This window comes from Rhinopithecus roxellana, chromosome 21, assembly GCF_007565055.1.
Source record: "Rhinopithecus roxellana isolate Shanxi Qingling chromosome 21, ASM756505v1, whole genome shotgun sequence".
NCBI lineage: Eukaryota > Metazoa > Chordata > Mammalia > Primates > Cercopithecidae > Rhinopithecus > Rhinopithecus roxellana.
Window position 1 is genome coordinate 28,497,403 of NC_044569.1, and position 24,743 is coordinate 28,522,145.

The following is a 24,743-nucleotide window of genomic DNA, read 5'->3' on the forward strand; positions in this document are numbered from 1 at the left end:
ATTACCTTAAAAACATTTGAAAGACAATGTGATAAATAATTTCTTAGGTTAATTTTGACTGTATGCTATCAAAATATTAAAATATAATTATTATTTTGTTATTTTAAAAATTGTCTAGAGCTTATCTGGGCTTGGCTTGTATAATGATTTGTGGAATAAATAGAAGACAGAAAGATTGGGTTATGGGTATTTAAAATTCTTTTTTTATAACAACATGTATTGCTGAGCCTTGATAGATTAAAGTAAGGAAATGTATAAATTTCAATTTTTAAGATCTAAGAGATATAACTAGAATAACAGTCACTGAGGTATTTTTGAGGATTTCTAGAATTAGGCAAAGAATATAAATACTGAAGCTACTTTTATTACAGCTATCTTGTGTAAACAATTTCTATCATTTAACCAGAAAGTGAAGTCTTCTGATTTCAATGAATAAGAATGTAATTTCTCTTTGAAGAAGCAATAGCAGTCTTATTCTTTTACTATCCTATCAAATACATGATCATCATTGAATTTTCTTGGAAAGATGGTAAATAATGTTTATACGTCCAAATTTTCATTTTTGTACTTCTAGGATTTGGATTAAATTATATATATATTTTCAGCTTATCACCCAAAAGTTTATATTTTTCCTGATGTGGTGCGTTTTAGAGTTCATGAGGAAAATCAACATATACACCTCTTTGTCCTTGTTGTGTAGGAATATAATGAAATAAAATCACCATATATATGTGTATATATATGTAATGATTGATTCCTTTTCTTCTTCTCTCTCAGAGGTTTTTGAAGTCAATACAAGTTATGTCTGTGTATAGGAAAGTATGCCATGGAAATATTAGTGCTTTATTTAGTTAGCTAATGGCACTGCATATTTCTTTTACATCTGAATGAATATTTTTGCATGGCCTCTGCTTTGACATCAGAGTTTTCATATTCTCAGTTTTTTGTTTTTTGTTTTTTTGTTTTTTTGTTTTTTTTTAATCTGGATCATTTCAGAGACACTGTCTTCACTCTCTAAATTCCAGTAGTTGGAAATACGAGATTTGACTTAATCAGCATTGATTAACCAAAACTAAATGAAATCTTGAGGGAAATTTGCTTGAAAGTGTTTAGAATGAAAATAGTATTCATTTTTCATGTTTGTGGTGTTGTGCTAATCATGTTTCATAATCTAGTAAAAATATTCAACATTATTTCTAAAAGACAAAGACCATATTTTAATCACAGCATTGATTAATTAGCACCAAACAAAAACAAAAATTTAACCATATGTGAGGCCATTCTTTTTTGGTGTGATTGAACGTATGCCATTATTATTATTATTGTTATATTGTTATTATACCTGCCATTCACATTTAATGAGTGCTTACTATCTGCCAGGCTGGAGGTTCTCTTTTGCAGATTCACAATCATCTTTTCAACAATGTACTGGCCTCATTTTGCAGGTGAGATAACTGGTAGCCAATGAAGGTTGGTGCGATTGGTTAGTTTATTTATCCAGCACACCTGGCCTGGGAAGGCTTCTGTTTTCAGTCAGGTTTCCCATTGTGATATGTGGGTGGAGAGCAGGTAATCAGGTTCTAGATGTCCATATCTAAAAGTAAGGACGTCTTATTTTTGAGTAGATTCCTTAAGTATGTTTCACTAGGAGTGGACTGTCCGTTTCCTTTATTTTTCAGTGTTTGTTGTAGTCTTGAAGTTTTCTAAAACTTTGTGATGTGTCTCTCCCTGTCCCTTGTGCTCATGCTAGGAAGCCTCCTCAGAGAGATCATCTACTTCATTTAAATGTCACTTCTTCCAGCATTAGACTGTGCCATCCAAGCAGCTGCTGTGTGTGTGAGCAGAGAGAAAACGTCGAGTCCTGTGGTCAGGCAGGCAATGCACTGATAATCCTAATGGTTTATACCTCATTGGTTTGGGCTTACGCTGCACTTAGATTTTCTGCCAGATACTTTTGACTTACATTGTTGACAGCCTTCTCTTTCAGATATTGGGTGATGTCATTTTCTGTGCTTAGATGTCCCTGTCATCAGTTCCCATATATTTCTGATGTTTAGAATTTCCCAAAAATGTCTTGTCTGATTTACCTCAGAAGATGTAATTTTATTTACATTATTTTCCAAAGTGCTCCTTAGAGTCTGGGGATTCCTAAGGAATTCCAGAAGACGTAAATCACTCTTTCTTGATTTCACCATTGTTAGAGGTTTATTTTTAAAACAATAACAATACTTTTATATCATGGGAAATAGGAGAGGAAACATATGACACAGAGCCTATTATATTAAACTAAAATCTGCTGATAACATTTATGAGTGCTTTTGAGTTTATTGACTCAGGTTTAACAGTTGATACTAAAAACTAAACTCCGTGTTTTACTCTTTCTAGAAAGGAAATTGTATAACAATTCTAATGGTGCTTTTTTCAATCATGACATTTTTCTGTTTCATTTATATGAATTTTTTAAATCCTTAAGCTTCATTGGCTTACCTCACATATGCTCTAAGTATTCAATATTTGTTAAGAGCCGTTGTATTAGTACATTCTTACATTGCTGTAAAGAAATGCCTGGGACTGGGTAATTTATAAAGAAAAGAGGTTAATTGGCTCATAGTTCTGCAGGCTGTACAGGAAACATGGCAGCTTCTGTTTTGTGGGGCAAGTGGGTGGTTGGGGGGGTGCTCAGAAAAGCTTCCAGTCGTGGCAGAAGGCAAAGGGTGAGTGAGGTGTCTCACATGGTGGGATCAGGAGGAAGAGAGGAAGGGAGGTGACACACGCATTTAAACAACCAGATCTCACGAGAATTCTCATCATGAGAACAGCACCAAGGGGATGGTTGTAAACCATTCATGAAGGATCCACCCCCATGATCCAATCACCTCCCACCAAACCCCACCTCCAACATTGGGGATTACAATTTGACATGAGATTTGGATGGGGACACAGATCCAAACCGCATCAGCCATCAAACCTGATTAAATGTCATGACTAATTAAATACAATACTTTATAAATCATACCTTATAATTATAGTAAATGCAATGTTGTTTTTATTAAAGAACATGTTTTACCACTCAATCATTATTTATATAGATCCTTGTAATATAAGAAAAATAATTTTCTATATATAAAAATTTTTACTTTCCAAAATCTCCTTCAGTGAAATATATGGTCTAACATAAGCAACATGTTAGGATCAAGAACAAACCTAGATCTTTTAGGACTTGGTTCAGATTGTCTTTAAAGCCATAGATTATGCTATAAGCATTACTGTTTTGGTAACTTTTATTGTGTTTTGTTTATAGCTGCAATTTATGACCAAAAATGACAGTCTCTCGTGATACAAGGAAATGACATTTTTTGAATTTCACAGAGTGTGGGTAATGTGTGTACTAAGAAATCAAAAGGAGAGATTAGCAAAAAAAAAAAATAAACTTTCAAGAGAGTAAAATAAAACTCATACTATGTAGAGAATTAATCCATATGCCTTAGCAAGTGGTAGTTCAATATTGCTGCCAAGAATATTTATTAACATTATTCAGAACAATTATGCATTGAGGACGATTAGTTCTGTCTTGAAAGAGATTATTTAGCAAGGGCTGCCCAAATAGTTCGAGTTTACAGATTCAGAAATGAGATATGTTTTCTTAATCAATGTTGTAAAATCAATGTTTTTGTTAAATTGTAGACACTCTTTCCTTAGTGAGGTCAAGTTGAATTGCAATTTAATATAGTTTCCTGATCAGTAAAAGCACTTTTCATCAGTATAGTGGATGTTGAGTTCTTTTGAGATAAAAAGTAGTGCTTAGCCTTATTGATTTAGATGTATTAAGGTGAAGTATTGGTTCTTTCTGTGTATGTGGTAATCCTGGAGTAGAAGTCATTCAGAAAAATTAATTATAAGACTGTAAGACTGCTTCCTGCAAACAAAAATGGGTTTTGTAACAAATTTTTTTGTTTTTATTCCTTATGTGTTTGATATCCTAATGTAGACTACATAAATGACGTTTGAAATGTGTAAGTAGACTGTGTGTGTGTGTGTGTGTATGTGTGAGAGAGATTTTAAAGCACCTAATATTTTAGTAAGATAAACTTTCAAAATTATCTAGTCTAATTTCCTAACTATATATATTTTTTCTCATATATATTCATATATATATATATATGTATGAAAAATAAAAATGAGACTTGGAATGATGGAGTCACTCTGCCTAAGACCACACAGCTGACAGCTGGAGAGTAGCAGAGCTAAATTGTAACCTCACCTTTTCACTACTCCATCACCATAAACAATGTATCTCAACTGATAGAGATTTTGCCTCTCAGGGGACATTTGGCAATGTCTGGTAACATTTTTGGTTTGCACGACTGGATGTGCTACTGATAACTAGTAGGTGGGGGTTGGAGATACTGCTGAACACCCTACACTGCACAGGACAGCCTCACATAACAAAGCATTATCTGGTCCACAGGTCAACAGTGCTGAGTTGGAGAAATCATTCCAAGAAGCTGAGTACATCCTGCTATTACTAACCAAGGAAAGAACAGTTAACCATTTACTGCTGCTATGAGCTCAATTAAAACCTAATGACTGTATTTTTAAACCTAATTTTATCAACTATATCTGATGATTTAAAAAGCAAATATTTATTTCTAGGCCACCTTTTAATAATTAGATATTCCCAAGGAAATTTCCTAAAATATTCAGCCTTACAAAGATAACTTCACAGTTTTTATTAGAAGCTTAAGTAATGTGTCTGTTTTGGTCACAGCCTAAGTAGTGGGTGGCAAAACAAGACCACAACCATGAAGCTACCGGGTTGAGAGGTAGCAACATAAGTTACACCATCAGACTGGGACATGTCTGAATTTACTTAATGTTCATATTTACAATATAAAAATTTGATTTTAGATTATTTTGTGGATGTTATAGTTAGGTCAACATAACTACTTTTAAAAACAACTATTGCTAATTATAGCTTTAATCCATTCCTTTAATTCATTCAGGTGTTTGTTAGGTACTCTTTTAGCACTTTATATCCATTATTTCTTAACTGTTAGAATCTTTCCACAGGTTACATCTGTTTTACAAATACATGAACCAAGGTTTAGAGATGTAACTCTTTGAGAACACGCAACCGATGCTTTAACTCAGGTCTGTCTGACATCAAGATCTCTTCTTTTTTCTGCATGTTAGATATTGTAGATTAGATTTATTTTTCTTAAATTGTTTTCTTAACTTTTCCTTTAGTTGACAAAATACAAATATAGTTAGTTTTGTGTTATAGCTTAGACATTTTCATAAAAGTGCATATTCTTTTTATAAAGAAAATTTAGACATCGAGAGACAATTATTCCTATTTTTAAAATACCAGGAGGGAAGAAATATTATTTTCTATATTGATGCAATATGATTCACTTATTGTCATTTGGACTTATGTGACTGATGTATCTGGGCACGCACAGGTTAGTTTAATAAGAGCTGCTGGCTACCCAGCTGGTCTCTCCTGATTAATGAAGAGTGTATTTGGAACATCACAGCTGCACTCTGTGAGTTCATGAATGCACGGCTGTAATCTGTGATTTCAAATCACCTAGTACATTTCAATCAAAACCAAAATTGGCTTCCTTACAAAAAATTTTCAGTTGCTAACATTGTAACATGTTGTTTTAGAGTAATTTTACAAATATTGTTAAGTCAGTAAAATTGTAGCAGTTAAGATTTTTAAACTACAGCTGAATTCAAATAGTTACTAAGGTCCATAGGAAATTATTTGTCTGACTTCACTGGTATTTCTATTTTTAAAAAAAGTTTGTCAATATATGTATCTAATGTTAGTACTATTCTTTCAATTTATAAAAGTAGAATAAAAAACAATGTTAGAAGAATTTTTAAATCACTATATACTTGTTCAATATTTTGATGGTATATCTTTCTAATTTACTTTCTCTATAACATGTCCAATTCTGAGACATTGTTTTTATTTTCTTCAGTGCATTCATAGAACATCCATCCATCCATCCATCCATCCATTCATTTATCCATTTACTGTTTCATTAAATGATGAGACTAAGATATGTCTTAGCTCTGCTACCAACCAGCTGTCAGCTTTGTGGTCTTATTCATTAATTTACTTGCTTTGTTTTTTGCAAAATAGTAAAATATAAATACAATATTATCTCCTTAAGAAATTCATAGCTTTTTGAGAAAATAGACAGGTAAATAAATCCACCAGTATAGCTTTGGCTGTAGCGTTAACTTTTTCTATGGGAATCAGGAACTATCCCACAGAGATGGTGAGAGATAGATGTAACATTCGGTAAAGGTTGCTGTAGGAGTTTCCAATTTCATGATTTCTTCTGGACCTCCCAATTAGGTGATAAGAATCTAGAGTAAATCAGTTTTGATTAATATTTATTCTCCATTGTGTCTCCAGCTAGATACTACTACAATTTTCCATTGGTCTCTAACTCCCAATCTAATAAATAATGACATAGGAGAAACCTGATGACAGTGGTTTCACCAGATTAAGTTCTCTTTTCCTCCCATCATTGAAATCTCTCATGAGGTTGATTAAAGCTCAGAGTTTTCCTTCTGTTCTTAATGTGTAGCTTGCATCTGAATCATGACTTCAGGAGCTTATTATCATTTAAGAACAGCTTCCCCGTCTCCAGCCTCCTTGTCTTGTTCAAGGAATGAAAAAGGAGAAAGAAGCCAACAGACTGGCATTAGAAATACAAAACTTTTCTAAACCCATTAGGTTTCCACTTATGTTTCATTGGCAAAACTGCGCCACACAGCCAAGTATATTTGTATGGGAGGCTTGTTAACACAGGCTTCAAAAAAATTGACCACATTGTTGCTCCAAACAAAAATAAACAAATGTTTTGTAGGGAGGAAGGGGAGAAAGGATACTCAGTAGGTAAATATCAGAACCCACAGGATGGATCTAATATATAGAATGAAACTGGAATCCACTAAAAAAAAAATAGCCTTCATTGATGTGTGCTCAGTACCTCAAGACATTATGAACTTGCCAACAAATTTTGGAAACCTCATGGCTGAATTTTTCTCGTCTCTTTTTCATATGCCCCCAAGTGATTGTTATATGATATGGAGTGTTAGGATAATGGAGGTGTGTGTGCACAGAGGTATTATAACCATGGTGTCAATGTACCCTTTGAAACTAGGATGGAGACCATAGGTAATTTTGTTTTCTATTCTCAGAGGTCCCAAGCTATCAATCAACAAATAATTTGTGAGCCAGACTTGGCAATAAGGATGAAGTAGAACACCTTCTCCACTTTTTGACCCCAATGGATATGGCCTGTGTAGGGCAAAAAGAGCCTTCACATGAGAAAGCTGCAAGTAAGAGTGACCTCCATATATAGTCAAGTTTTGCCTGTCAGTAATTTGTAAACTTGCCAGTAACAAAAAAAATAAAAAATAAAAATTGTTGTGGTAGGACAAAAACAAATGCAAAGATATAGAAGGACATAAAGTGAAGATAGAGGTTTCAGGTTTTAATGTAAAGATGAGTTATTAAATTTGAATGGTGAAGAAGAATAAGAACTTAGGAATAGCAAAGAGGTTTCTAGATTGAGAGACTTGATGGGTGCAAGTGTTTTTATTTAAGATTGAGATTACAAGGTACAGTAGAGTATTTGGAAGAAATATAAGAGCTTGGAGGATTGGAGATTATTGAAAGATTTGAATGGCTCCTAGTGAATATTTCATTAGACTTTGGAAATACAGATCTGAAGCTTTAGAAACTATTAAGGAAAGACCATATACATTTCAGAATTATATGTCTATTAGTTTACTAGGGCTGCTGTAACAAATATCACACGTTTGTCACTTAAAACAATTGATCTCATAGTTCTGAAGGACAGAAGTCCAAAATCAAAGTGTCAACCAGCAATACTCTTTCTGAAAGCACTAGGGGAGAACCCTTTTTTGACTCTCCTAATTCTGGTGATTGTTGGCAATCCTTGGTTTGTAGACATATCATTCCAATCGCTGTCTCTGTCTCTCCCATAGCATTCTCCCCTGTGTGTTTTGTCTACATTTCCCTCTTTTTATGAAGATACCAGTCTTTGGATTATGGTTTCCCTTCACTCAGTATGGCCTCAGTGTAACTTGATTACATTTTCAAAGACCGTATTTCCAAATAATCATCTTCATAGGTACAGGGAGTTAGGATTTCAACATATCTTCTTAGAGGACACAATTCAACTCACCAAACGTGTGGCAAAAGAAGCCTCAAAAACAGAAGTGCTCACCTAGACAGAAATGTGAAATAAGAATAGGACCAGTGATGGCTTCTTGAAGATGTTCCACCGTTGAAAGGAGAGAAAAGTAATTAGAGAGGAGATAAAAATATGACATGGTCAGAAAGGTGAAAAAATAATCCAAGAAAGTTGTGTTTTAGAAACCAAGACAAGCCAATGTATTACGAAAAAGGGAGTTGACAAAAAGATTAAAAATCCTTCAGGGACTTCAAGTGCATAAGTACCGGAAATAGACTACTGTATCTTTTTAAAGATGGAGCAGAAGACTGGGAGAAGAGAGACAATTTAAGAGACAGAGAGACACTGCAGTGATCTAGAAAGATCATGATGGTTGTCTGAACCAATAGTAGTGGCAGTGAGAAAAGAAGACTGGATAAATTATTGAAGTACAATGAAAAGGAACTAGTAGAAGGAGTCAAGGGTGACTTCCAGGATTTTTCTTTGGGAAACTGTAAAACTGGGTTGACAGTTATATAGATAACATAGCAGGTCCATCGAGAGATGATGATTTCAGTTTAGACAAGCTGATGCCGTATCTGTGTCATTTTTCTGGGTGAGGGGAATAGTGGGCTGACAAGTATAAGTACTGAAAATTCAGACAGTCATTGGGTCTAAAAGTAGATATTTGGGAGCCATCCAAAAAGAAAGATGGCAATTGAATCTATGAGGATGGGTGGCATTATCCGGAGACAGAATATACACGTTTTAATGTAAATTTATCTAAGAACATACGTGACACACACCAAAGGATGGATGGAGGATGAGGCATCATCAAAGAGGGCGAGGAGAGCCAGCAAAAGAGGTCAAGAGGAAAACCAGGAGAGTGTTGTGCCAAGATAAGAGATGTCTTCATGTGGGCAGGGTTGTGAACAGTATGAAAGGCTGTGTAGATGTCAACTAGAAGAAGGATTGAGGTGAATTGGAAAAATTAAAAATAAATAGAATATTTGTGTGCATGCATGCATGTGTGTGTGTGTGTGTGTGTGTGTATTGTCACTTTGATGAATTAAAATCAGATGGATGCAAGACTAAATAAAATTCTTGGCTGGAGAACTTTCAATCATTTGGCCATGATGGAAAGAATGGTACCTGAAAGTGAAAATGACTGAATTGAAAGTAAAGTTCATTGGCATACATGAAATTGACTAAGGAATGTATGGTATTTAACATCTCGTGGGGAAAATCCAGACAAGAGGGAATGTTCAAAGATAGAGGAGCGAGAATCATGATTAAGTTTAGCTCGAATGGGTCAGTTGGCTTTATACAGGAAGATGGCCACCTTTTCCATTGCATCAGAAAGTAAGTGGGAAAAGAATATTAAGTAGAGATAGATGATAACACCAGAATAAGCCTACAAATTAGGGAAGGGTGAAAAATAAAACAATTCAAAGACATTATTGCCTACATTTCAAATGTTGTTTTTGTGCTACTTATAAGGAGCAAGTCAATCCTGTTACCTTTTGACTTTTTCTTCTTTACTTTGGACATTTTTTGCAGCTAGTTTCAACCACAGAAGCTCTCTTTTATGCGGTCTTTGACCTCCCCCCACAACCCCCATCAGAACACTTCCTGACAGCTGAGTCATGTCACTGGAAAGCTACTTCATATTCTTTTTCCCCAGGGAAAGGGGAAAAAGCCAGGGAGCTTTCACTGGGCACCCCAGGGACTACAGCTCACATTCCTGCCAATGTGACCACGATCAAGGGTTTTGATATACAGTTCTTGTTTCATGATTTGTATACTCAGATCTTTTATTAAATATGATTTCTTTTGCTTTTGTGCAATCTAATGCAAATCAGATTGGATGAATAATTTATATTGTTCTTGTAATCTGCAGTATAATTTCCTTTTAAATATTTTGCAGATAGGTACTTTCTAGGCTTTTTTTTTTTTTTTGCCTTGCTATTTTAGTTTTTTCTATTATTATTACAAGTTATACTGTTGTAATTAAACATTAAGTACACTTGGGGATGAAGGCGTGGGTGTCTTTTTCTTTTTCATCCACAGTACAGGTTTCAAATGCTTGTATGGAAAGCTTTGGATAACCATACTTAGGGAACATTAAAAATGATTTTATTTTGGTTGGCTCAATGGTGATCCAAAGAGGGGGTTGTGGTAGTGGTTTCAATAAAATTTCACAACCAATGGGAATCTTTTTTGAGTTTGTGTGGAGTGCCCTTAATGCTGGAAATAATCCTGTTGGCTAGGACTCCAGAACTGTACAGATGAGAAAAGGATGCAGGAAATTCTGTTGTTTACACATGTGGCTGCAACTGAGACGCTGGAGCAGCCCAGCAAGCCCAGAGGGTAAGAGTGTTTAATAACCTTGTGGTTTTCTATTTAATTTTTATATTTTCCTGCTGAGGCAGAGCATGTGTTGTTCTCGGAGCAAAGACAGTTGCTTACAAGATGCAGAGCAAAACTACTGTAGAGCTGGGAAGCAGAAGGATTTGGAGTTTCTTTTTAAAGTGATTTCTTCCTTTCCCCTTTCATTTTTCCACTGTGGGTGTTATTATCCTGACAATTTGTCATACATTTCCTGTCTTTAAAAAATAACTGTATACTAAGCGAAACTCAGGTAAGAATTTCAACTCTACATTTAGATAGTAATAGTGTATGTTGATATTAAAATTTTGTTTCGTAGTTCCAAATGAATGTGAATTAGTCATTGTGTTTGAAGGAATCTATATTCTTACAGTAAAAAAGTAAAATTGTTATGGAAACCCTTCTATCTATGCCTCATGTACCTTGAGTTCTTTTCATTTGTTGAATCTTCATGCTAAATTATTGTATTCATTAATGGAAAGTATATTTCAAACTTAGCATGAATATTGATTTCTTTATATGTTACCTGTATAATGTGGAGGAGATAGGGATACAGAATAAACTAATAAAATCCTGTGCATAATAAAAATGATGTTTAGCTATATAAAAATAAATTATAAAACTGAAAAAAATCTCTGGAAACCATCGAGAAGCATTTGCTTATGTTTTCTGCAAAGATAAATTATCAATTGAATGTCAAGTGGGTACATTTGTTAAATATAAGAAAGATTCTTTAAAAATATAATTAGAAACATGTCAGTAACATAGGCACCTAAATACATAAAATATTTATTGATATTCTTATTTACATCAATACCAGTTTTTCTGTTTTCTAAAATAATGTGAATGTGTTTTTGCTATCATTTTTGTGGGAAATTGTGTTATTACAACTTTTGAGTAAATATTCTCTTGTTAGTAAAATATGTTATTGACAATAAATATTTCTATATATCCAGTAAATATTCTTGAATTCTATTTCATATTTTAATGAAAACAATAAATTAGAAAGAAATATTTATAAGTTAGTGACACAGTATCTATGTAGGTTTGTGTGACGTATTTGAGTATATTCAGAAAAATGCTTTATGTGAATTGCTTTATTTTCCAAAATCTCATGTTCTTATGAAATCATAGATCATTTCATTGTCTCTCTTTTGCATCCTTCATATGTTATCATTGGAGTCAATAATTGCTTGATCACTGGGACACAGTTTTTTGGCCTCACTATGGGCGTGGCTTCAAAATAATTTATGAATGTTTTATCTAATTATTAGAGCCACAAAACTACAGCTGTAATTCTTAAAATACAAAAAATGATCTCAGGTCATCATATCTCTTATGCTGATATTACAAGACCAATTGAATTCTGCCATTTTATGGCAGAAAAGAAATTCCCTTTTTAGCAGGTATATCAGTCCTAAAGAGATGCCAGAGCCTTTAAAGAGAAGCTCAACTTCTTGAACTGAGTGTTGAAAAACTACTAGAACTTGGATAGGTGCTGAAAGCAAGAGGAATACTCTACTTTGAACAAGTAATTGGCAAAAAGGGTTTTGAACACAAATTAGCACATAGCGCAAAAGAACGGTGAGTAATTCATTGATTGGAGCAGAAAAAATATACCTTTGTGAGTAGCAAACGTTGTACTCAATACATAGAGCAGAAAAAATTTATAGAGCATCTTAACATTTCACACAGAAAAATTTGATCTTTACATATCATACAAAGGGTCCAATGGCAAGTTTCTGAAAAGAGATGGAGTTTCTGTGCCTCTTTTCATCATCATTACCATCACCATCATCATCATCATTTTGCCAATACATAATAGCATTTGCTGCATGCAAGATGATTTACATACATATCCACAATTTTTATAACAATGCAATAAAATGAACAATATTTTACACATTATTTTCATTTTGCACATGAAGGAACCTGATGTTCAGAAATGTTCAATGATTTGCTGAAAGCCACAGATAAAGATAGTGAGGGAACCAGAATTTCAAATGTTTTTCTGGCTCCAGCGCTATTTCCACTATGTTGTACTGGTATTCTAGGAATGTGAATCTAACAGAAGTCAAGCAGAATGGTTTGAAGTGGACATTGGGATTATTGGGTGCAGGGAGGAGGCAGTGAGACAACAGTCCAAAGATCCATTCCAATATTCTATAAATCCAGACGAATCACCGTTCTGTCAGTTGGGCCACGCTTTTCCTTTGGGAATTGAGAGAAGAGAGACTGACACTGCAAATAAGGGGTAATTTTTACATTTAAATTAGCTACTCTCATATTCAACACTTACGCTTTTCTATCTCCTACATTTTCTTAAATCTACTTAGAGAAGATATCTTTTGCATTCTCAGAGAAAATGTCATCACTGATTTGCATTGAATACTACCTATTCACAAATGAGACGTGTGAGGTGGCCAGGAATGACACTGGGGATGCACTGACTTTCCTCTGTTTCTTTTTGATATGTGATATCAACAAACACGCAGCGACCAAATAGTCTTAAAACTATGAAATGACCAAGTTCTTATCAAGTAAAGGCATTGTATAAGTTTCATTTCAATGGATGAAAAGCATATATAAAATTCACATTGTAATAGATAGTGTAAAATACAGTATATTCAAAGTAAAAAAGAATAGAACTTATTTATTAACATGTTTTTCTTCATATATCCAAACCTTAAACACATTGCTTTACTTCTTCTCAGAGTAGAATTAGTGTCTGGAATAACATTCATTTTCTTCTTCTTTTTTTCAATGAAATTAAAATTATAGCTTATTTCATAACAATGAGTAATTTTTGTTCAAAGTATATATGATGGAAACTATGCTATCATTTTATAAACATGCTATCTACTAGTTTAGAAGCATACTATCATTAAGTAGCCTTTACTGAAGGAGCATCTTTTTGCCATACATGAAAACAAATGAGAATAGTTGAAATGCAAAGATTTGGTCCCTGACCTTGACATTTTATTTTTGTACAGGTCTAGGTTGCATTCTAAGATTATATTATATAGAAGGCATTTTGTATAACTAGTACTCCATCCTCAGTGCCCTAATTGTAGATGTTCAATGGAGATTGAATGTGAGCCTGAGACCTTGATTGTAAAAAGGAAAACTAGATATTGTATTGGAAGTTGTGCTCAAGGCCATTTAATTGTAGTCATAGCTTTGCAAAGGATTGTTAACATTATTATATACTTAAATATTATCTGAGTTGATTTATATTTAATGATATTTCCTAAAAGAATTGCTGTTGTGTGTAGTAAAGGCATAAAAATATTTGATGTCAAAATTTTGATAGAAGGATTTTTTTGCTAGCTAAAGAAAAAGGTGTCCTTAATATTGAGAAAAAAACATATGCTCACTGCAGAATTTATAAATGCATCTTATCACAGTGTCTGTTTCAAATTTGTAGAATTAAAGCTTCCAAAAATAAAAGTGGGATTTTTAGTCACTGACTCGGGAGCATATGTTTCTAAGCTGCAGTAAACATTTGGAAATATAACACAGGTAAAGAGGCAACAGTTCCATGAAGAAAAACCTGAAGCAACTTTAGACTCATTTTCATTTTTAAATACTTTTGAGTGTTTCATACAACCTTTCCTTTCCTCCCTTAGTGAATTTAGGATTGTGAACGCATTGGGTAAAATATTACATTTATGACATCTGCAAAAGATCAAATAGTCTTATTAGTCAGCCTATATTCATGAATTTTCTATCTTCTTTTGGCATAAAGGGATTTGAACAAGGGTTTCTTCTCTGGATGAGAAGAAAATGTATTTCACAATAAAGCATGAAAATTATAAGATGTTCAGTGGGATTATAACATTTGGTAGCACAGGAAAAAAGAGAAAGATGTGGAAGTGCCATAATCCATTGGTGTTTCATATAATTCTAGAAGGTTCTGTTTATAACCTCTTCTTAATTTGGAGCTAGAATAATCCCAAGGATTTTCTGAGGGTTCAGGTGAGCTTTGCTCTATCTTTGTTTTGAAATCACTTTACAGGTGTTGTCAATGGTAGGAATGAGTTGGGTCAAAGCAACTGCTTAGAGTCCCTGCCGTCCTATTTGTGATACTGCCCAGGTTTTTTCAATCTTTTTGTAATAATGAAACTTAAGTTATGGAATTTATGATTGCATGGATTAAAAACATGGATGTTGCAATTATGCCATGCTGCAAATGGCCTCTAAATGTGTTAATGCTGTATGAATTTACATGCTGGCTTTTACGTTTTGGGTATGGGACTAAATACATTTGACGTGATAATGCAGATTAATGGGAGAAATTCCAGTATTCATGGATTAGAACTAGGAGGGCTATTTCAGATGCAGGCTTCTCACAGAAGGTCGGGGCCTAAGCATAGATACTGAATGCAAAACTCTGCTCCTGGACCTCACCTGGTCCATTCATTGTCTATGGTTGGCCGTCATTGTTTACTCTGTGGCTATAAGTTTCTTCCGTATTACTGAGCAGGATGTTTATCTGAATTAATATAAATGACACACTCGAGAAGCATAGATCTTTATCCAAAATGATATCAGAAGTAGAAATAGTGCAGAAGACAAACTCCACCTCCCATCTGCTGATTCCTTTGAAACCCCTTGGTTCTCTTATCTCTGAAAGGGATACATGGCTTTGTTCTCCCAAATATCCTATCCACTTTCCACACTGGTTCAAAAGTATTTCTGGCCAAATAAGTGTAAATCTTCATCTTTTGTGGATACAGATAATCATCACAGGCGTATTTGTGTATTATTTAAGTACTTGGGAGAATAAAGTTGCTGACAGCAATTAAAGTGGTGTGATTGGGGTTAACCTCACTTAAAACTCTTTCGTTATTAATTTTAAAAGCCTATAAGCATTTAATATCCAAAAGCCACCTTCTTTAGAGAAGACTGACTTATTTAGTGGAACTTGTAATGCTTGCCTTTTGGAAGAAAAGGAATAGTTCTAAGTCACTCTGTTTTAGATTTATCCATTTAGTAATAAATGTCTACCATGTCTCAGATACTGTTCTAGCAATGGAAGTAGAGATGTGAATAAAAGTAAAACCGCTTTCTTTTCATTAAGCATATAGTCTAGCTGGTAAAGCAATAGAATCCATACATACTATATAAATATATATTAAATCATGATAAGTACTGTGAAGAAAAAAAAGAAAATTCAGGCTAAAAGGGAATAGAACATGCATACGCTCTTGAAATGGCCAGGGAATGTCCCTTCTGTTAGGGTGGAGGATGTAAGATACCTAACCACGAGGAATCTTGGCAGAAGAGAGGTATAGGCAAAGGAAATCACATGTGCTAAAGTCTTAAGTCAGAAGAATGTTCATCCCTTCAAGGAATGGCCAGATGGCCAGCAGCTGCTGGGAATGAGCAAGGCAAGGAGGCACAGGCAGAGGCATCTTGGGGAGGAAGTAAATCCAGCTTAAGCTTCAAGATATTAGGCTGGTGCAAAAGTAATTGTGGTTTTTGCCATTACTTTCAATGTTTCCATGTTCACCAAGCTAATATTATTTTACTTTTAAAAGGCCTCTTCATACCCCAACTGTAGGAGCCTCAGGTCGGGAAATCATGGATCCCGATGAAGAGTTCAGAGTGGTTTATGTTTAGACCATGAGAACATCATAAACTACAACTACTTTATTCTGAGTTTGATGGGAAGCCATTTGAATGTTGGGATCCTAGAAATATTGTAACAGAAGTTGAGTGTTTAAAGCATCACTCAGCTGTAGACTGGAGTAGGGAAACGGTAGAAGTGGGGAGGCCAGATACAATACAATAGTCCAGGCAAGAAACAAGGTGGTTTGAAGGAGTTATTAGAGATGGAGTTTTTGAAATTCTGCATAGGCTGTATTTCATATTTCCTGCCAGAACTGACGGAGTTTCCAAGAGTGATGTGCAGTGTGAAAAGATAAAGGAATCAAGGATAACCCCTAAGTTTGGTCTGTAAACCTAGAAGAGTGAAATGTGCATTTATTGGCACAGGAAACACTGTGGAGGAGCAGGTGTAGATGAGAGGGGAGTTCACGTGCTTGTTTTTAAACATGTGAAATCTGAGATGCTGATTAGATATCCTTAGCGATGTTAAGTGGGCAGCTGGACACATGAGCCCAGAGATAAAGGAACATCTCAGACCAGAGATATAGATGGTAGGAAATTTCAGAAAATTAAAGAATTTGAAGGCAAAGGCTTGGATGCCTTCACCCAGAGCAATTGCCCCAGCCTGAAGTCTCAGTGTTGGAGCACTTCCAGTTAGAGGTGTGAAGCTGAGACAGAATGTGGGGCAGCTACCAGGGAGTAGAAGGAGAACCACGACAGAAGATGCCCTCAGAAGCCAAGAAAAATGAATGATGAAATGGACAATCACATACAGGGCTTCTGACTGGTCAAGTAAAACAGGAATTTCAGGCCTGGAGTTGACCATTAGATTTGCAGTGTAGAAGTCACTGATTTTCTGTTTTGTGGCAAACTAGAGTTGAAAATGATACCATGACTTCAAGAGAAAATGAGATAAATGAAAGTGTCTTTTAAATAATTTTTGTTTTAAAAAATGCCAAAGATACGGAATGGCTGCTGGGTGGGGATCAAAATCTTTTTTTTTTTTTTTTTTTTTTTTTTTTTTTTTTTTTGATGTTGAGGGTATTACAGCATGTACATTTGCTAATGGGAATAATCTAATCTAGAGACAGGTATAAACTGGCTAAACAGGAGAGGAGTGTATTTGAGGAAGCCATGTCCTTAAGTGGATTAGAGGAAATCAGATAGAGCATACAAATGGGAAGTTTGGTGTCAAGAACATGGAGTGAGTCTCTATAAAAACAGACAGAATAATGTATGGACATCCATTAGACACATAGATATGATGGAACCAGTGGATGGCAGTTGTCTTATAATTACCTATCTTTTCTAAGTGAAATAGAAAAACTCCTGCAATCTCAACAGATAAGGCAGAGCTGAATAAGATATGAAAATTTTGAAGATAGAGAATGTATGGAGTTATTCAGTAGAACGTTTGTGAATTAATCAGGGAAAAAGATTAATTTCCCTGTGGTAGAGTTGGCTTGGCTATATTAGAGGCCCACATGAGGTTCAGAGTTGAGAAACTGAAGTGACACCAGATAGCAAAGGGTGTCTTTTCTCGAGGCATGATCAAGTGTGTAGGTGCAGACATGGAGCAGGAAGATAGCTGTAATTCACTGACATTAGAGTTTCTAAGCAAGTAGGGTCACGAGAATGCCAGGCTTGCTCAGAGCAATTTGTTAAAACTGGAGACAGAATAGGGAGGAGAGACTGGGTGTGATGCGGGTGAGGAAGAGAGAAAAAGCAATACTATCCATTGATAGCAGGCCATAATTGGGTCAAAGAAGAGAGTTATGGGGACAATAGTAAAGGGTAATCAGAGAGGTACTTATCATTGATATGGAAAGAAATGCTAGTATGGTAATGGGATCTAGGTGCATAACCAGCCGGTGGGTGGGTGAGGTCATATTATTGGAATTAATAGGAAGTGAGAGGTGGGGATATTGTAAGGACACTATATGTGAAATACTTTGGACATTAAAATTTTTCTTGTCCCTGAAAACATACTCAACTTCTCCTAATCTATTAACATAATTAGTTTCATTAGATAAATGTTAATATCCATTCCTATGCCAAGACTCTACAGTGTTGTCAGTGATCTCATTTACTTTTCTCTCTGCTTATGTAATGTTTTGATCAGTCCTACAGACTGTATTAAAGAACAATCTTCAGCCAGGGATCCAAGCAAGACAAGGAAGTCTTCAAATACAGCAGATTACAAGCCCATAATATTTTTTAGGTATTTATCATTTTGCCAAAATTGTGCATAAAAGTAAAAGTATATGTATTAATAATGTTAAGAACACGTGAATTAATATTAGTTTTAGGTTTTTATTTATAATACAACTGCTATTTTAACAATGACATACATTTTAAAAATTAATAATTACTTTTTCCCATGCTGTCTAAACAGCTTTAAATATATTTTAATGGGATTTTTCAAAGCTTAGATAAGAATGTTCAGCAAACATATCCAATTTTTAAAATGATGTTCATTTTATTTTTGTATGACTGTTGCAACATCGCCTCTTCTATATTATGTGGCCATGTGGCAGAGAATGAGAATGTCACATTCACTTATGTTTGAATAGCAGGCATAGCTACTTTGGTGTGCATTTTTATTATCAGTAGAATATGTTTTTCAAGCATATATTTGCAAGTAATATTATTAGTAATTATCTAAATTTCCTCTATTTAGGAAGCCTTTAGGTGTTAGAGACAGCAATATTGCCAAAACATTCTGAACATGTTTGAAAAAAATCAGAACACAGTTTTCTACTTCTGTAAAATTTTCTGTAGAAAAAGAAAAGTTCTTAAAGTTTTTTGGATGCTCTACAGTTATTTTGTTCAATAGAAATATAATTCAAGCAACATTTGCAATTTAAAGTAGCTACATTTAAAAAGTTAGAAAACAAACGTGACATTAATTTTAATAATATTTTTGATTTAATCCAATCTTTCAAAAATATCACTTCAAAATGTAATTAACATGAAGTTATTAATGAGATAGTTTACATTTTACGTTTCATGCTGTGTTTAATTAATACTCACCAAACATCACAATTCAGGCAACCTTCATCTCAAGTGTTCGCTAACTACGTCTGATAGGTGACTACCATTTAAGACAGCACAGGTTTAACACTCCAGAATGTAAACGGTTCAAAAATATCTTCATAGCAACCACAGAATATATTTCATATTGATATTTATCTCCTTGTTGAAAGGGGGAACACGCGTGAGTTTGAACGTCCTTATCAAGGAAGAGAATTTACCTCACGTTTTCTGAACCAGTGTTCTCTGGGTTCTACCATAGCTCTCATGTTATCATATGTACATACTTACATTATTTTGATACTGAGAAGTATGTAAAAGACAGTGGCCTCTAGAAACAACTGAGACCAACATATTCTCTGCTTGCTATAATTTAAGAAAATTTACTAATTTAAGAAAATTTAATAGGTGTGAAAATCAGGCAATGATAAAAATGATAAAATTCAATTTGGGAGTCCACACAATTCTTAGTACTTTTTCTCTTTGTTTTGTAAATTAAATGCAATGTATAGATCTGGGAAATCATGAGACATTTAAGAAAAACAAGTAAAAGATAGAGGTTTTGAGGAAGATTCAAGATATGACATTACAGGAATTACTTGGGAAAGAATTGAAGAAAGTATTTACATGATTGGGAGGCAAAATAAAAAGCAAGCAAGCTTTCAGAAATCTAAGAGTTTAATCTGGTCTTCAACTCTTTGCAGCTTTCCTTGCACTTGGCATCCATTTTCTATTTTAGGGACAGAAAGACAGATCTTTTGAGAAATATAAACACTGAGTATTCACTTCCTGTTACTTTGACATTTTTAATTCAATTCCTTTACTTGTCTTTACTAAGACAAACAACTATGCCAAAATGAAAGGAAACAAATGAAAACAGATCCCAGATCAATCAGCAGTTGTGTTAAGGATTCTGCTTTCTAGTTAAATTGTTTTTTTCTTTATTGCTACCTTCTCCTGTGTCAAAGGATGAAAACCAGAAATATCAACACTTAAAAAAAAGATGATTGCAGAGTTGGGGGCCTCTATGTCTGAATAAATTACTAATTTATTTTTGTTAACATGGAGAAAGTATGAACAGGGATGAACGTTTCACTAGGATTTAAGCAACTAATCTTCAAATCAAAAGCTGACTTTTTTTTTTTTAAGATTCCATGTCTTTTCCTTCTCAAGATTACAAACTTATCTATAAGTTTTATATTATAGATGTAACTTTCCCAGTGAAATCAACATTTTGGATCTCACTATTATAAGAAGTAGCTTACATATTGTACAACCATTCTATCTTGTTTTTCAAGTAACATATCTAAAATTGGATTACTTGTTTTATATTATATTAAGATAGAAAGATTAGAACAAAACGTGATGGATATTATTTTTATCTTAGAAGAGTTCATATAAATATAATGATTCTTTAAATAAGATTAGAGTGGCCAGGACAAAGAATCCAGCATTTTGTCAAATATTACTAGCTGCTGTTCCTAAAATTTTTGGTGATACACATGCATGTATTAATATTTCTTTTTGTTGCATAATAAAATAACATTTGGTTTTTGAATCATTCCATTGTTATTTCATTGCTTTTACTACATGTTTTTATTTCAGTTTTCCTGAAGATTATGAAGCTGTTTGGCTATAGAAAAGATTGGTTTAATGCCTTCATAGTACGATATACTAAAAAATTGTTTTATTTACATACAAAATGAATTTTACATGATTTTATTTTTAAAAATTTATGTCATAAGAAGTATATATTCTGAAATTTATGCTGTTTCTATTCGGAGGTAAGTAGCCTTGTGATTTCAAAATAGATGAATTATGTGTTTTAAGAAAAAACATAATTATGAAACTTGAGAAGTTTCATGTTCACCAATAATTTTATTTTCTCAACATCCTCTGCAATTACATTAATAAAAGCATATCATTCAAGGACTAAATCCAGCCTGCAGTAATTTGGAGCATTCATAAACGTAATTGAGCTTCTACAATATTGTGCTTTGAACATGTTGCCAAGGGTGGGTGAAAGCAGCTGGCTTTCCTGTCTCAAATATTTTGAGAAATTTTAGAAAGTAAAGTTTACTCTCAGCCAAGAAGTCCCTCATTTTCCATAAAGGAAGAAGAATTGACCATATAAATATTTCTATTTAGGAGATAATTCAGGAATTTTAGAGAAACTCTAAAAACACAGTTTAAGTTTGTGTTACAGTTTGTGTTATAGATTATGGAATTCTATTTTTTCCAGTTTTTGATGTACATGAAAACCTATTGAAAATTACAATGTTCCAAGCAATTTGTTTTTAATAATTTAAACGCTATTTTTGTTCTATTAAAAATGTTAACATCTAAATAACTTGTAACAAACGGAATTTTGAAAACTTTTAATTTAAATAGCTACAGAATTTTTAAAATAAATACATAGTCATTTCCATGAGTCAGATTTTACACATAATCAAAAGTAAGCTCCATGAGAGTGGACCTTTACATGTATTGATTCACTGGTATGTCTTCAATGCCTAGAATTTCATGGCTGGAACATAGTAGAAATGAATTCAAGATTCAAAAACTAAGAAATGTTTATTCTTATTCAGCTTTAACAACTTTCAGGAATGAGTAGATATCATTATGCACATGTGTGAGTGCTTATAGTAAAATGATCATTAAAATACATTGCTTTACCTGCATTTGCTCATTTGTTTGTCGCTTCTTTTGCTTTTGTTTCACATGAGTTACTGAAATGTTTTTAAACCTCAAAATTGGATCACAATCGAAGCAAAGACAAATGAAAATAAGTATACTTTAAAAATCTTAACATTGTTTTACCACTTCTTGTTTTTCATTATGCGTAATTTAATTTGCATAAAGATTTTTTAGTCAAACTTATATTTAGAGATAGATTTGAAAGTGTTAATCTTTAGATAGAGTGCATATGTACAACAGATGCTGTTTTAAAAAAATACAGCAAACAAAATCTAATAACATCAAAAAATTTGGAAAGAGGTAGTAAGCAACTGTCTTACACAAATTCAGTTTTCAGATAGATTTTAGTCTTGTCTTTTTTTTAACCAATCAAGTTATTTGTGAATCTCACTGAAAAACTTCATATAATGGACAATCATTTGCATATACACACTCAGCAGGTGGTAAGCCCTGTTCAGACATAGCGGATATCACACATGTGATTTATATCTGATTAAAATGGAAATACAACAATGAATCAACGTATTAGTTTACAATATCATTAGAAAAATATTCAGGAAAAATTTTCTCCCTATCTGCCTTAATCCAGGAAATCATATCTCTGCTATTAGCATATCTTATTCTCCATCACTTTTGAATGATTCCTGAATGCTGGTGACTCTTGGGTAATTGTAAACTTAATACTTTTTTTCCAGACAGGTTGGGTTCTCTAGGATCGTGATTTTTAGAGAGTCTGTTTTGAAAAATTTTCTTTTCTTTTTTCTTTCTTTTTTTTATTATACTTTAAGTTCTGGGATACATGTGCAGAACGTGCAGGTTTGTTACCTAGGTATACACGTGCCATGGTGGTTTGCTGTACCCATCAACCCATCATCTACATTAGGTATTTCTCCTAATGCTATCCCTCCCCTTGTCCCCCACCACCCAGCCAGCCCCAGTGTGTGATGTTCCCCTCCTTATGTCCATGTGTTCTCATTGTTCAACTCCCATTTATGAGTGAGAACATGTGGTGTTTGGTTTTCTGTTCCTGTGTTAGTTTGCTGAGAATGATGGTTTCCAACTTCATCCTTGTCACTGTAAAGGATATGAACTCAGTCTTTTTTATGGCCACATAGTATTCCATGGTGTATATCTGCCACATTTTCTTTATCCAGTCTATCATTCATGGGCATTTGGGTTGGTTCCAAGTCTTTGCTATTGTGAATAGTGCTACAGTAAGCATACATGTGCATGTGTCTTTATAATAGAATGATTTATAATCCTTTGGGTATATACACAGTAATGAGATTGCTGGGTCAAATGGTATTTCTGGTTCTACATCCTTGAGGTATAAAACAATACAGAGCCTTCATGGAAACTTTGAAAGAAACAGTTTCTTTCCTATGTTGACAAAAACATAAGAGGTCGGGCACAGTGGGTCACACCTGTAATCTCAGCACTTTGTGAGGCGGGCAGATCACCTGGGGTCAGGGGTTTGAGACCAGCTTGGCCAACATGGCAAAACCCCATCTCTACAAAAAATACAAAAATTGGCTGGGTGTGGTGGCATGCACCTGTAATTCCAGCTACTTGGGAGGCTGAGGCAGGAGAATCACTTGAACCCAGGAGGCAGAGGTTGCAGTGAGCCAAGTTCTTGTCACTGCACTCCAGCCTGGGCTACAAGAGCGAAAAACAAACAAACAAAAAACATAAGAAAGCAAACAATTTAGGCAGGCAGAAGGGTCTTTAAGAAAGAGGGAGATAGAACAAGGTAGACAAAGTAATGAAGAGATTGAAAGGAAGAAGGCTTTCTGGAAGGGGAGCATAGTGAGATAGCAGTATTGACAGGTGAGGATCCTGAGGTTGTGTGAAGCACAGAGGACTGCAGGCTGACTCTCAGAGGTGGGGAGAAAAACTGAACCTGGAAGGTAATGTCCAAAGCCAGAAGAGACAAATATTGGGCTGAGGTAGGATTTAATATGCTGAGAATGTTCACTTAAAGGGGAAAATAGCTCAGTCACTGAATGTGGTACCTTTTAAATTATCCATCTGGAAAAATAGTATAAGATTCTCCTACCACTGCTGATTGAAATAAAACTGTGTAAGAACAAATATCCTCGCAGTGTTAGAGTTTTATCATTACAAATCAGTGCCTAATCTTTTCTTGTCAAGCATTCTATTGTTAAAATAAAAAGCTTGCTAAAGCTACACATCATGGTTGGGTTTACAGAAAACAAAAACAGATTTTCATATTTCCCTTAAGAGGATTAACCATTTTGACAGGAAAATATATTTGAATAATTTTATTTAAAAATAGATTCAAAATTCACATTATGTTAAAGCATCCAATAGCTTTCATTCTACTTTATAAAATGTGATAAAATGTTAAGATGTATTTTGTGATGAAACTCAATTCTCAACTAAAGACTCTATTTCAGAAGAAATTTTCCTTTTAATTCCTGGACCGTGGTAATCATTTAGAAATTGTGGCTATATATGATTACTGGATTATGGTCATTATAAAGCAATAGAAAATAACTTTCATATAATAGTTCACTTTAAGTAATAGAAAGGCATTTTAAAGAACAAAATAGCAAATTTGAATAGCACCTCTATAGTTTAGAGTGACTAAATACCTTTGCAGCAGAAGGTGTGTCTTTCAGATGTTGAATATTAATTGGACAGGTTGATATATTTGAATATATCAAGAGGAAGCAAAATACAAAGAGGCAGGGAAAGAAATCGTGACCCTAGTGAGTATTCAAGCATTTCCTATGTTAAAAATGTGAAGGTAGGCCGGGCGCGGTG

At 34.1% G+C, this 24,743-nt stretch overlaps 1 protein-coding gene across 4 annotated transcripts in view; it reads left to right on the plus strand.

Moving 5' to 3' along the window:
- The window catches only part of CCDC102B (coiled-coil domain containing 102B), a 341,353-nt gene that overhangs the window by 66,047 nt on the left and 250,563 nt on the right, over window positions 1-24,743 (plus strand). For 3 of the 4 annotated variants that reach the window (XM_010358895.2, XM_030925874.1, XM_030925875.1), the window contains exon 1: window positions 10,468-10,595. The exons of the other annotated variant lie outside the window; for it this stretch is intronic. The gene's annotated coding sequence lies outside the window, so the exon portion shown is untranslated. Of the gene's footprint in view, window positions 1-10,467; window positions 10,596-24,743 lie in introns of those variants that run through there. 4 annotated transcript variants of the gene reach the window in all.